Below are 15,303 nucleotides of genomic sequence, written 5' to 3'. Positions count from 1 at the left end.
TTCTAAGTGAAAAATGGTCATATGATTAGCATTTGATGAGTTTTATGTGGTTGTATATGGTTAGACGGAGCCACAAATTGTATTATCTTTTTGGGTTAAATTCATGAAAATTCAAATAAAATATTTTCAAATATGTTACTGAGTTGAATTTCAGTTTATGAGGCTGACCGATGCGAGAAACATATAGAAACTAATAGATTTAGGGGCAAAAATTTTAAGATAGCTTAAGATTAAAAGCAAAATTAACTAAGAAAGTTGCAAAATTATCCTAAAAACAATCTTTATTGTGAAATGGGATTAAGGCTTGGTTTGGGAGACTTCTCATGGATAATTTTGATAGTTTTAAAGGGAATTTGGCCCATTACCTTTCGTAAAACTTTTTTTTGTCTATTCATATATATCTATTTCATCTTTAATAAAAATTAAAAATGACTTCTGTATCCTCTTTTTTTCCTTCAAGAAGCCCACACCACAATCCCAAATCCTTGCACTTTTTCTTCCTTCTTTCCAAGGCAATCTCTTCCATTGAAAAAAAAAAAAACAAAAAAAAAAAAAAAACCCTTTCTACCCTCTACTTCCTTCTACGTGAAAAAGAATCCCTCAGGTAAAAATCTATGTATTTTTTTAGTTGGGCTATTTGCCAAAAAGGAAAAAAATAGCTTGATACGTGGATAATGCATTATATATTGTAGATTTGATTTTTAGATGGTGTGCGTTGATTTTAGCTGGTATATAACATTTTTTTGAATATTTTATAATAAATTTAGGACTTTGAATCAATTAATTTGGCTTGAAAATTAGTTAACAATTGAAAATTTGTTAAATTAAGCTCTTTTAATTAAAGTCATTATAAAATAGCTTTTGGGAGAAATTGATATCAAGTATCATTTGAAATGAAGAGATGAAAAAAAAGGGACCAATTTGGTTGGAAAAGATGGTCGGAGGTGAGAGATTCGACCAGGTTGGAAAATGGATCTGAAACCCGATTTGCTGTAAACGGGTTGACCTGTGGACACGACTAAGCTGGAAGACAAACCAAACAACATGTCGTCATGTCGTTTGGCTTGGATGACATGTCATTTGGCCTGGAAACATGTCGTTTGGCTTAAACGACATGTTGTGTAGCTTGGACGACATGTCCTTTTAATGACATCACTAATGATGCCATTCTTTTTTTTTTCAATCTTTAAAAAATTGTATATATTTTTTCCAATTCAAAAAAATTGAAATTTTTATTTTTTAAAAAATTATAATTTTTATTTTTTGAAAATGTTGCTTTTTAAAGCTAAATAGTTATATATTTATTTATTTTTTATCAATTATGATCTCTCTTAATGGATATAGTAGACCAATATGTATTGTTTTGATTTTTTTCATTCACATTATAAGATTCATATATATGATAAAAAAATTGGAATAATTTTGATGAATATACATAAATAATATACACGTCTATATCTATGAACTTAAACTATGGATAAAAAATTATTAGTGTTTTCAATTTATATATATATATATATACATGTCTATATCTATGAACTTAAACTATGGATAAAAAATGATTAGTGTTTTCAATTTATATTTATAGATTTTTTTTTATTATTGATTTCATTTATATATATATGTGTGTATTTATTTTTAATTTAGGGTTGTAGTTATTTATATATAAATATATGACCATGTACTTAAATGTGCAGAAAAATTGATTAGTATTGTCAATTTATATTTATATGCTATACTTTAGAATGACGCAAGAAAGAAACTACGATCTCATTTGAAGAAGGAAAATATGAAGCTGCAACCCAAGAAGCACAATGGAAGTACGTCACCATCTCCTTCAAAACGTTAGCAAACTTTTAGGTTGCAATCCCAATTAAAGAAGAAAAGGACTAAGCTGCAATCCCAATTTAAAAAGGAAAGCACTAAGCTTATTCTTCAAACCAAGCTTCTAGCCGATGTCCTAATGTTTTCTCCCCCATCTAAAATGGTAAGTTTGATACTTTTTAACGTATCTTGGTGTGTTGAATGTGTGGTTTGGTTCAAGGCTCAACTCATTCATGTTTTTACTATATGTATTATAAATATACAAAATTATGAGACTTTGATGTGCATTAATGAATTTGGTGAGAGTTATATAACTTTTATTGATAATATGTCTTTAACTATTTATTCATGAATATGGATACTTGTGGTAAACTTCTCTCAGTGGTCTTCGGTAATTGTTCATAGGCCATTGGATTTTTTTTTTTTTTTTTTTTTTAGTTTCTTGTACTTGATTACCAAAGATTTCATCGGAAATACCACTTGTGTAATAACATTAACACATATGTGTTTGGATTAGTTTAAATATATTATTGTCAAGTTTGGGTGGGAAAATAGTGTGCGTGCAATTGATTGACTTCCATTCAATTTACAGTACATTATTTTGCAGTTCACTGAAGCTTCTCGATGGAAGGAATGCATTTTCAAAGATACCAATATATTCAAAGCTAGGATGCATTCTTTTGCAAATCCAATAGAAGCAAACTTAGTAATCAGAAGTACTTATAATTGATGAATTGAATCTGTATAGGACCTATTTTGGACCTTTGCTTGAACTAAAAAACCTTAAATTGTCTGGTTACTTAGTGGACAATCTGTTATGGAGAAAGTTATGTGAAATGATTTTAAAGTTCTTGAATTCAACTTTGGTGGATCAGGAGTTCGATTTACTAAGTGGAAATTTGCATTCATTACTGGTTTAAAATTTGGTCGGTTTCCCACTGAACTTGAGGTGCGAAATATTAAATCCACCAACTTAAATGAGAGGTTGTTAGAATATAAATCTAACCTCAAACCACTTGAGTTGGAACAAATGTTCAAATATGCACACTTTGAGGACGATTGGGATGCAGTTAACATCGCATTGCTTTATTTTTTAGTTTATGATGTACTTAGAATGGACCTAAGGGTTCATATTAATAGGAAAATGTTGATATTATTGATGACATCAATGTTTTCAATTCCTATTCCTGGGGCATTGTGAGCTATAAAGGGACAATGGAGTCATTACACAATGTATTTTGTCATAAAGAAGAAGAGGTTAAAAACAAATGTAGCTCTTACGATATAAAAGGTTTAATTTTAGTGTTTCAGGTACATTTTATTATCACATATAAATTTAATTGTAATTTAAAAATTAAATTTGATCATCAATATCTTATTTTTTACAGGTGTGGGGTTATGAAGTCATTCCTGATATTAGCAAACAATTTGCCGAACAACATAGCACTATTTGTCATCGGCTTGTTGAATGTTGTGCTACAATTCCACTTGAACATAAAACTATGAATTTTTGGTTTACCTTTAATAGCAATGTAAGGCAAATTTAGTTCTACTACCATTTTATTCAAGTCATACCAAATATAACTTAAATGCTATTTCATTCAAGTTACACCATTTTTTTGATTTTGATATGTGATTTTTCCACACATTATACCAAATTTATTTATCATGTAATATGGACATATATAATTTCTTTCTTTTTTTTTCCCATTTCATGTAGTATATTATGCATTGGCAGTTAGATGCCATTGAAGATGAGAGAAATACGAATTATTGGCGAACCTCAACAATTGACGTACATGAGGTTCAATAACTGATTGCATCCAAGGTAAATATCAGTGCTTGAGATGCAGCTGAAAATAAAAAGCTTGCCAATACCCCATCAACATCCAGCTCTCCCACATGGGCCACATATGAAAATGTAAGTTTATATAGCAACTATATTTAAAATATGTATTACATAAGATTCATTTGTATTGTACTAATATTATTTATTTGTTTTCAGATACTGGTGTTGAATAGATTAGTCGCGTGGAGGCAAAATTGGGTAAATTAAAGCAATATGTGGCTGCCTAATTTGATGAAGTAAAATAGGAGATGATTGTCTTGATGACGATGTTTGGTTCTCTCATGGAAAACTCAATTATCAATATCACATTACACTAGCCCATAGAATAAGGTTGTTCAGTCACCTGTGATTGCATTTGTTCATACATAATATTTGACGGTTACGTTATTCTTAAATTGTATACTTATTCATCGATGCCTTTTTTATTTTTTGAAACTACAAATTAACCATTGTGTTATGCAGGTTGAACAAAATGTGCAAACACAGTTATCGCTCTTTTTGGTCCGATAGTCATCATCCTCGTTGGCTCCTTCCGATTATGAGCAAGAAAGAATGGATTGTGATGAAGAAAAAATAAATGATACTCCAGTGGACGATGACTATGATGCAAAGATAGATGCTGAATGTCCAACACCACTCGGTCTAGTCATACTTAATAGCTCTAATTCAAATAATTCATGGGCATTGATGCCATATACTCGTGGATATCAGACTTTGCAAATGGAAATGGATATTATTGATTTGGCCGATGTTCACAATATGAGCTGCATGTGGAATGGGATAGTGATATGGCTGATGGTTTACAAAGTGTGGATGTGAAGTCCCACATCGGTTGGAAAGGAGAACGAAGCATGCCATATAAGTGCATGTGGATACCTTTCCCGTACGACCCATTTTAACAAAACCTTGAGGGCTGGGTTGTAAGAGGATTTCCCAGATCCAAAGAGGACAATATCGGACGCGGGTGGTTTGGGCTGTTACAGTTGGTATCAGAGCTAATACCCGGATTGATATGCCAGCGAGGACGCTGGGCCTCAAGGGGGGAGGATTGTGAAGTCCCACATTGGTTGGAAAGGGGAACAAAGCATGCCATATAAGTGGGTATGGATATCTTTCTCGTACGACATGTTTTGATAAAACCTTGAGGGCTTAATTGTAAGAGGATTCCCCAGGCCCAAAGAGGACAATATCGGACGCGGATGGTCTAGGCTGTTATAGTGGAGATTGTGACGCAAGATTTTTCGAATAAAAGCTGTTTTGGTAGAGTTTATCAACAATCACAACATGTCACCTCACCATACATTAACCTATGCAAGAAGAAAGTGAAGTTGAATCTTAAACAACGCATTGACTCAGCCAAAGAGAGGTCGTTTGATGAATCGTATTGAGCAGCACCAAATGGATCGAATGTGGTTATCAATCATATGTAGTTGGACAGATAGTTTTTTGAGGTTCTACTTACCTCTTTTGGATGATTGACTTCCTATGTAAGTTATATAGCTTATAATGATATATGTTTATATGCACCATTTTGGTTCTTATATTATCACGACAAACTTGCACATGATCTCCTTTTTATATTGGTTGCAACATGTGGACACTATTTTATTCTATATACGAAAAAGACGGTTTTGATCATCGCAGTATCTTCACACAACAATATACTATAATGGACATTTTATTTTGGGCAACATTATGTAAACTTACATTGTTGATATTTACTAGTGAAAACATGCTTTGTTGGTTCTAAAAGTTGATTGTACCCATTTGATTCATTGTTAGGCATTGATAAAATGATGTTATCCTATGTTCGAGGAATCCCCAAATCCATATGCATGTGATTCGATACTGCTAAGTTATGTATATGGGACCGCCCTAAGATACAGCATGCCGTGGTAGATTTATGATTATATAAGTATATATATGTTGGTAAATATGGATTTCATTTCTTTTATTTGTGGATAAAGAAGTGATCTTGATCATTTTAATTGTACAACCCCATCAGTAATGGAGGAGTCCATTGGTTTGCAGCATATGTTGTTTCTGAGTTTAGAATCATTCACAATGACAATCATCAATGACGTACCCCGCTAAGAAAATTTTTGCAAATACGTTCTACTTTGAAATTTCAGTTTGTTGATAATATTATCTTATTGGTAAGGGGGAAAAAAAAAAGGATGCTTTTCATATAGATTTGATTTCATCTATATGCTCCTGGTCCTCGTATATATTGCATCCATTTTACAATTTTTAGACATTACTTTTTCAACTTTCTTGATCCTATATATGTTTTGAAAATTATAGAGGTGATCGTAGGGTGTTTGCTTTGAAGTATATTGAGCACAAAAGCAGTGATGAAGCTCTTTTATTCGGATAGAACGATATTGATTGGTTTAGAAAGAAATATGCTGTGAAGTTGTATTTTAATAGATTTTCAATTTAGCTCCAATGTTTTTGACTTTTGACATCCAAACACATTATGGCACCCTATTTGTTTTATAATCAATTTATGGTATTATAATTATTTTGATGTTATATATGATATTGTAGAATTTGTATTCATAAATTTACTCAATGCAACTTAAGGAATGAGCAAAAAATAAAAGAAAAAGAACAAATTATGGCATAAAAAAAATGTGCAACCAAAATTACCAACGATTCATTTCTAATCATGATAGTCTCTATTGGTAATTTTTTCAAGAGAAATATACTTGTCATTTAGTTAATGATAACATTTTTATATTATATATGACACCATAGAATTTGTAATTATACATTTATTTAATGCAACTTAAGGAATGATAAAAACAAAAGAAAAAAAAAAACAAATTAACCCATTAAGAAAAAAAAAATTTTTGAACCAAAATTACCAATGATCCGTCAGTAATCTTGATAGCGCCTGTTGGTAATTTTTTCAAATAGTAATATATTTGTTGAAAAAATTACTAATGACCCCTATCGATATTCCCGATAATTATTTCGGTAGTTTTATATGTCATTTTTTATTTTTAATGATAATCCATATGTTGATAAACATGTTGGTAATTTTTATGTTATTTTTTTTTTTAAAATAACACTCCATATGTTATTATAATTATTTTTTATTATCTGTGACAGCATAGAATTTGTACTAATACAAGTATTTAATACAACTTAAAAAATCATTAAAAACAAAAGGAAAAAGAAAAAACAAATTAACCCATTAAGAAAAAAACTTTTGTGCAACTAAAGTTACCAATGACCTGTCGATAATCACGATAGCGCCTGTTGGTAATTTTTCCAGATAGTAATATATTTGTTAGAAAAATTATCGATGGCCTCTATCCGTATTCTCGCTAAGCATTTCGGTGATTTTTTATGTTATTTTTTTTTAAATCATTCCATATCTTATTACAATTATTTTTATATTGTATATAATACCATAGAATTTGTAGTAATACATTTATTGAATGCAACTTAAGGAATAAATGATAAGAAATGGAAATTAAAGCTTAAGAAAATTCTCATTGATAATTTTTTCAGCTGCTATTAAGATAGCGTAAACAAAATACAAACCATACATCTAGCAACTATTAATAAGAACATTGCTTAATTTTTACATAGCATAAGTAAAATACACATAGATTTCAAGATAGATAGTGAACAATGATGATACTGTGCAAGATTTTATAGATGAGTATACTTTACATAGATTTCAAGATAGATCTCCACTTACTATTAGCATGTGATTTTGAAAGTGTAAGAACTCTACCAATGTCTACAACCATGAATTCGTAATCACTCCAAAAGGATCTACCATACAAGCGATCCCTTGTTACCCAAGGTTCATCAACAACAATTGCCATGCTTCTTTGTGATGTATTAAAATAAAAGTGAATTCAAGTTACAGATTGTTAAAAACTTAAATTAAGAGTCATGTTCTCCAAAGTAAATGCTAAATGCAAGGCTAGACTTCATCATACAATACCCCTAGAAGACGATTAAATAATTAATGCTGACTTTTCAACATTTGGCCTTCCAACTATTGCAACTTTCGGAAGAAGATAGTCAGGGATCTGCAGTTGAAATTTAAAAAGGTTTAGAAACTATAAATTCTTCACTAATTGCTTCTTCTCCTTGTTCTTTTTTTTTTTTTTCCTACTCTTTTTCTTTCTGTAAGAGAAAGAACTACCAACTTAAAATAATGAAAGAACAGTTTCATTATATCTTAGAAATTTCTAATTTTTTTATTTTTTTTTTCTGGTTCTCAAGTTTTAATTTTATTTTATTATTAAAACAAAACCCAAAAAGTGGATTCTTGCCTACATTTTTAGTTGTACTTTTCTGCCTCTTCTACTTTCGACTAATTTCCTTTTGGTTAATTTTCTCATCATCTAGAACCAGACAATAATAATAGATAAACAATTCTTATAGATACAAGATGACAAGATCACTTAAATACCACTCAATCTATGATTAACGTAAAGATTTCCCTTGTAAAGCTTAAAAATAAATTTGGTGATGTGCTCATCAAAAGCCATCATTCCAGAAAGTTTCTACATCCACCTCAAAAAAAAAAAAAAAAAAAAAACTTATTATTATTATTTTAATTAAAAAAAAAGTTGCAAACTTTTACCAAATTTTAGAATAATAGCAAAGTGGGTTGATACCAGACCATCCAAATTTTAATTGCCAATTCTTCCTCGAACTTCAATCCCCAAATAGAAAATTGAATGTCCTTTTCCATCCCATTGAAACCACATTGACTTCCAAATATTTGGCAAACATAAAAAAAATTATTAAAAAAAAAAAAACCCAGCTTTACAAACTCATCGAGACTGAATTGGTTTGATAAGGAGGAAGAGAATTCTCAAACAGCATCCTGACTTCTTCTTCCAAAGCATCCGTATCGAACATTGAGTAACTCTCATCATCAAAAACATCAACATCTTGTCCATAACTTTTTAATTTCTATAGGGTTAGAATTTGTGTTTTGATGGTGCTTTTTTTCCTCATCTTCTCTTTTGTCAATCAGTTTGTTATGCCTTATCAAAATTTAGTTTTGAAAGTTTGTCGAAAGTACGAGTGAAAGAAGGAGAAAAGAAGATATTTTATCGGCAGAAAAAATGAATTTTGCTTGATTTTTCCTAATTTTATATTAAATAAGGATAATTTGGAAATATTTAAAAATATATAGGAAAATTACAAAATATTTGAGTGGAGAGAATATATTTCATTAAGCCCTCTAAAAGAAGGGCACTGAACCAAATTCTCCTAATTTTAAGTTAGGATACTTATTTCAAAAAAGATCAACTTGATCTTCTTCCCCAGTTTAACATCACAGAAAGTAAATAAAAAAATTACCTTCAAATTACTGATCGAGTTTTGGATGAGAATATATCCAGCCCTGCTTGAATCCTTCAAAAGCATCTCTGGATTTCTCCTTGAATCCTCCCTCATCCGATTTCGTTTTATGGGTTTTTCTGAATCTGAATAAAGAATTTTGGTGGGCATGGCTTTAAAGATTTTTTTGTTCAGGACCTACATGTCAATTTGCATGGATGACTTTCCAAGGATAATGCTGAAAATTGAGATCATCTCTATATTTGCAATTTTATACATATTATGCTGATTAAAAAAAAAAACAATAATAACACGGCGTATTTTGTCCCTTGTACTTCATTTCCATATGGCAAAAGTGAGCAGAGCAGAAACAGATATAAACAAGAAACAGAGATGGACAAACAGTGGTATCCGTTTGGACGGTTTTGATGGGACCTCTCTGATCAAGTTGAACCTCTTCCCCTTCTTTCCCATGGTTTTGCAGTTATCCACATGTCTAGCCATCTTAATCTCTCTTCAAGATCGTAACTTGTGGGAAAAATAACAGGAAAGAAAGAAAGAATAAAGGAGCTCTAAAAGTGCAGAGAGTAGAAGACAGAAGAGCTCATGATGGGTTTTGATAGATTTTGTTGTTTATGCATTCTCTGATGAGAAATTCTTTGTGGAAACTTTCCATCACGCCACAGGGTCTGTGTTAATCCTCATGCCTTTTTGTTTCAATTACTTTTTTCTGGATTTGGATGTGAACTTTTTTTTTCTTTCGGTTTTGAATTAAAGAGTTAACGATTTGCTTGAGTCATTTTATATTTTTCTCTGATAGACAAGAAATAAATTTTTGTTCAATAATGAAATATTGGCTAGTAGGAAAAAAAAAGAATCTTAACAAAATGAAATACTTCGCTGTTTTTTGCTCTCTTTATCCTGAATTTTATCCATTTCAGAAAATAAAGCTTCATAAATGCTATTACTATCGGTACTGGTTAAACCTTAGTAACCAAGAGAACCTTAATTTGTAGTTCTTATACCAATTTGGAGGTACAGTACAAGCATTTTGGAAAAGATAGAAGGTGGAGGGTGCATTAGAATTTTCGTGGAATAAAGAAGGGTACAAATGTTATAGAGACGAAGAGTTTGCTCACATGTTTTGGATACTCAACATAATTTAATTTGCAAACTTTGTTGTACAAGTATTTCACACAATGATGTCACCAAAGCTAATATTAGATTTGATACTTCAATTTTTAAAAAATCATATAAGATAGCCATAGTCTGCTTTTGCAATTGACTAAATTGTCACACTATTGTGCTATTGCATTTATTTCACATCCTCATGGAAGTCTTTGGAATTTGATGTTGCAGTCAATATTTTTTTTTTTTTTTTTAGTTTTTTGGTTCATCTATGCATTTTATGATCCTCTCATACCAATTCACATAAGGTGCTATGATGTTAACAACAGTTATTTTAATTACTTATTAAACCCTTTTGTGTGTCTACTCGTCTAGTTTGTTTGCTATAATTAAGTGGAGAAACCGGGTTGTCCTTTATTAAGTAGCAGTGACACGAGGTAGAGAAGAAAGCCTATATATCACAGGATCTTCCTCTAACCAAGCTAGTTTTTTTTTTTTTTTTTTTTTTTTTTTTTTTTTAATTTTTAATTTTTTTTTTTTATTGTTTAATCCCAGATACACCAGGGTGTCCTCCAGCCTTTAGCTTGATGTTTGACATAAACGCTTTATTTTTGGAACAACGGAGGAGGGCCAGAGCTACTGCTTCTACTGGCATAAACTTTGCTTCTAAGACTGATTTCACATTGGACCATAACCTTTTTAACTTACGACCTAATCCCTCATACAATTCCCCACATATTCCCCTTGTTACAGGCTATATTTCTTTAATTTTCGTGGCTTTTTTTTTTTTTGTTATTTTTTTTTGTGGAAACCGAAAATGTACAAGACGCTACTGGAACATCTTTGAAGAACAATGTAACCTCAATTTTATATTGTTAGAGGATAATATTCGTAGTACAACAAAACGTTCCAAGAATATTTCACAAAAAAAAAAAGACCAAAACAAAAAAAGTTCCAAGAATAATGCTTCAAATTAACAGCTTCTGTTATATTTGTATTGTATGCATATTATGCTGCTTAAAAAAATGTTTATTTTGTCCATTGCACTTTGGTTTCCATGGGGCTCAAACGAGCATAGCAGAAACAGAGATAAATAAACAGTGGAATCCATTTAGACGATTTTGATTGGGTCTCTCTGATCAGTTGACGCTCTTGCCTTTCTTTCCCATGTCTTTGCATCCATCTACATGTCTAGGCATTTTGGTTTTTCTTCAAGATCATAAATTGTGGGGCAAAATAAAATAAAAGAAAAAAAAAATAGAGGAGCTTTGAAAGTACAAAGCATAAAACAGAGGATCTCGTGATGAGTTTTGATCAATTTTGTTGTTCATGCATTTTCTGATCTGAAAGTCAATTCTGGGAACATCCAATCGAGCTACATATCTGTGTTAATCCTCCTGAATTTTTGTTTCAATTGCTTTTTTGGGATTTGGACATGAGCTTTTTTCTCTTTCCTCTTTGAATTAAATAGTAAACTTTTGCTTGAGTTCTTTCTATATTTTTTAAATAAAGTCCGTATATGCTATTACTATTAATGCTCATTAAAACTAAGAGGCCCTTAGTTTGTAGTTCTCATACCTGTTTGAAGGACAGTACATGCATTTAGAAGGGTGCATTAGAATTTTCATGGATCGTAGAAGAGTACAAAATGTTATAAAGACGAAGAGTTTGCTCAATCGTTTTGAATGCTCCACATAATTTAACTTGCAAACTTAGTTGAACTTTATTTAACCCAATCGACACTAGTTTCTTTATTTAAATTAATTCTTGTTTTTGTCTTTTTTATTGTTATATTATATTTCTAGCAAGGATCTCATGGAAAATTATAAAAAGCTTCCCCTTGTATTTGTCTCCTATTCTAGTTTGTTTGCAACAATTACAACTTTTTCTAGTTTATCAAAATCTTGAAGCTAAATCAAAACAGAAAACACACACAATAAAAAAAGAAAAAGAAAAAAAAAGGTTATCAAACAGATTCTTTATTAAGTAGTAGTAGGAATAATATCCTTCATAGTTTATTTCTTACAAGAGCCAAGATACGCAAGAGAGAGTCCTCCAGCCTTTAGCTTGATCTCTGAAATATTCACATTATTTATTGAACAAAGGATGGAGCCATTGACGGCTACTACTCGACATAAACATGGCTTCTAAGATCACTTACTTGATGTCGACGAGAACATCACCAACTTGATTTCGACGAGAACAAACCCTTGCATCCTTGAAAACTTTACCAGGAGTACAGAAATAGCCCTTGCTTGGGGCATAGTGAATATTCTCTTGGCATATGCACAAACTTTCCAGTGCATAACCTTCTTTGAAAATGGTTATCCCACCCTACAGTCCAAGAACTTGGTCAGTCCATTCACTAGAGAAGAGCCCCATTGGATCATACGATTTCTTTACTGCCAAGAAGTTGTCAGCATTTTTATACTTTTTAATCACCCCATCAAATGCTATGTTGCGATTCTTCCCCCAGTGCAACAATGCCCTGTATTTGATCAATGCCATTTGCTCTATTTCCACAATGATATCCTCGTAAAGCCTGAGTCATTACATCGTGGCTTCGATAATATGTGATATCGAAATTCACTGCATCTTCTTTGCCCAGGTAAGTGCTAGAGACTGTAACATAGCGTATGAAAATCCCATTGTAGAGTTCAAGACCACACAGAGCCTTAGCTTGTAGCTTAACAAGCTCTTGCACATCTTGAATGAAGTTTTTAACAGAGGATAACCCTTTTTATCTTTCTCTTCCACTTCCCCTTCCGTAGTTTCTTCCAAGCACGACCCAGTTCTTCATCACCATCCTTAAGTACCCGAACCTTGACATATTCATCTTCAAGACTTCCTGGGCTGACAATTTTAAGTTCGGTAACATAATCATGAACCGAGCTTCCTTTACCCCACAACATGCTGCCATGGGAACCAGTACTTAACAAACCTCTGATGGTCAAGCCCAACCAAGAGGGTGTATATGGCAAGGCAAGCCTTGCATTGGCAACTTCATTTATAAGCTCTTTTAGTGGCACACCAAACTTTAAAGTTATCGTCTTTGCTTCCTCATCGATCTTCAATACACGACTTAGATTTTTGGTGCTTATGAGTAGCCCATCTTGGCCACTTGGACAAACTAGCTTGGGAATGCTGTAAGAGTAACGGGTTGCCACCTTTATTTTTTACCCTTTCTTGGTTGCAAAAGCCACCGCTGAAATGAGCTCCTCCTCGGTTTTGGGGTACACCACATTGTGAGCTCTACACACACTGCAATCCAGGAACGTAGAAGAAGCCGTGGACTTTGATCTCACATATTACCGAAGAAAAAATCCCTTGATTCCAAGGCTTTACGAGGACATCCTCGAAGAAATAGAGCAAATGGCGGTGATCATAAACGGGGCATTGCCGCATTGGGGGAAGAATCAAAACATAGCATTTGATGAGGTGACTAAAAAGTACAAAAATGCTAACAAGTTCTTGGTTGTAAAGAAATTGTATTATCCAATGGGGCTCTTCTCTAGTGAATGGACCGATCAAATTTCCACGACTGCAGAGTGGGATAACCATATTCAGCCAAGGTTGTGCATTGGAAGGCCTGTGCATATGCCAAAAGGATATTCATTGTGCCCCAAGCAAGGGCTATTAGTGTACTCTTGGTAAAGTTTTCAAGGATGCAAGGGTTTGTTCTCGTCAATTCAATCTTAGAAGCAAGGTTTATGTCCAGTAGAAGTAGTAGCTCTGGCCATCCTCCGTTGTTCCAAAAATAAAGCATTTATGTCAAACATCAAGCTAAAGGCTAGAGGACACTCTGGTGTATCTCGGATTATGCGATAAAAAAAGTAGTTTGGTCAGAGGAAGGTCATGTGATATATAGGCTTTCTTCTCTACTTTGTGTTACTGCCACTTAATAATGGACCCGGTTTCCTACTTAATTGTAGCAAACAAACTAGACGAGTAGACACACAAAAGGGTTTAATGAGTACTTAAATAATTGTTGTCAACATCATAGCACCTTATGTGAATTGGTATGAAAGGATCATAAAATGCATAGATGAACCACCAAAAAAAAAAAAAAAGTATTGACTACAACATCAAATTCCAAAGTTTTCCTCGAGGATATGAAATAAATGCAATAGCATAATAGTGTGACAATTTAGTCAGTCGCAAAAGCAGACTATGGCGAGCTTATATGATTTTTTAGAAAATGAGGTGCAAATCTAATATTAGCTTCGGTGGCATCATTGTGTTAAATACTTGTTCAACAAAGTTTGCAAATTAACTCTATAACATTGTACCCTCCGTCAATCCACGAAATTCTAATGCACCCTCCACCTTCTATCTTTTCCAAATGCATGTACTATATCTCCAAATTGGTATAAGAACTACAAATTAAGAGTGTTATTTACTTGGGTTTAACTAGTACTAATAGTAATGGCATTTATGAAGCTTTATTTTATGAAATAGATAAAATCCAGTATAAAGAAGGTAGAAAACAGCCAAGAATTTCATTCAATCAAGCTTTTTTTTCTTTGCTACTAGCCAATATTTCATTATTGGACAAAAATTTCTTTCTTTTCTAACAGAGAAAAATATAAAATGAACTCAAGCAAATCGTTATCTATCTAATTCAAAACCAAAAGAAGAAAAAAGCTCACATCCAAATCTAGAAAAAAGTAATTAAAACAAAAAGGCATGAGGATGAACACAGACCCTGTGGCTCGATTGGAAGTTTCCACAAAGAATTTCACATCAGAGAATGCATGAACTACAAAATCGATCAAAACCCATCATGAGCTCCTCTGTTTTCTACTCTCTGTACTCTTAAAGCACCTCTGCTCTTTCTTTATTTCCTGTTATTTTTCCAACAATTAACGATCTTGAAGAGAGATTAAGATGGCTATACAGGTGGATGACTGCAAAGCCATGGGAAAGAAGGGGAAGAGCTTCAGCTTGATCAGAGAGGTCCCATCGAAACCGTCCAAATGGATACCACTGTTTGTTCATCTCTGTTTCTTGTTTATATCTGTTTCTCCTCTGCTCACTTAAGCCATATGGGACTGAAGTAAGGGAAAAATATGGAATGTCTTTTTTCTCTTTTTTTTAATCGGCATAATATGTATACAAATGCAAACATAGAGAGGATATCAATTAGTAGCGTTATCCTTAAAAAAATTTGATAATATTCT

At 32.4% G+C, this 15,303-nt stretch overlaps 2 long non-coding RNA genes and 1 pseudogene across 2 annotated transcripts; 1 reads left to right on the top strand and 2 right to left on the bottom strand.

Moving 5' to 3' along the window:
• Positions 1 to 8,374: 8,374 nt before the first annotated feature.
• LOC125423584 (uncharacterized) lies at positions 8,375 to 9,147 on the bottom strand. The gene is made up of 2 exons (XR_007242295.2): positions 9,017 to 9,147; positions 8,375 to 8,576 (listed from the first exon to the last, which is right to left on the bottom strand). It is a non-coding gene; the product is annotated as an uncharacterized LOC125423584 (long non-coding RNA).
• A 232-nt stretch (positions 9,148 to 9,379) lies between these two features.
• LOC125423543 (uncharacterized) lies at positions 9,380 to 10,995 on the top strand. The gene is made up of 2 exons (XR_007242235.2): positions 9,380 to 9,682; positions 10,679 to 10,995. It is a non-coding gene; the product is annotated as an uncharacterized LOC125423543 (long non-coding RNA).
• Positions 10,996 to 11,956: 961 nt separating this feature from the next.
• On the bottom strand, positions 11,957 to 13,739 carry LOC125423451 (probable L-gulonolactone oxidase 6; annotated as a pseudogene).
• Positions 13,740 to 15,303: the final 1,564 nt, after the last annotated feature.

This window comes from Ziziphus jujuba, chromosome 3 (genome assembly GCF_031755915.1).
Source record: "Ziziphus jujuba cultivar Dongzao chromosome 3, ASM3175591v1".
NCBI lineage: Eukaryota > Viridiplantae > Streptophyta > Magnoliopsida > Rosales > Rhamnaceae > Ziziphus > Ziziphus jujuba.
Note: the sequence above shows the minus strand (reverse complement) of the source record. Positions and strands in the feature narration are given on the sequence as shown.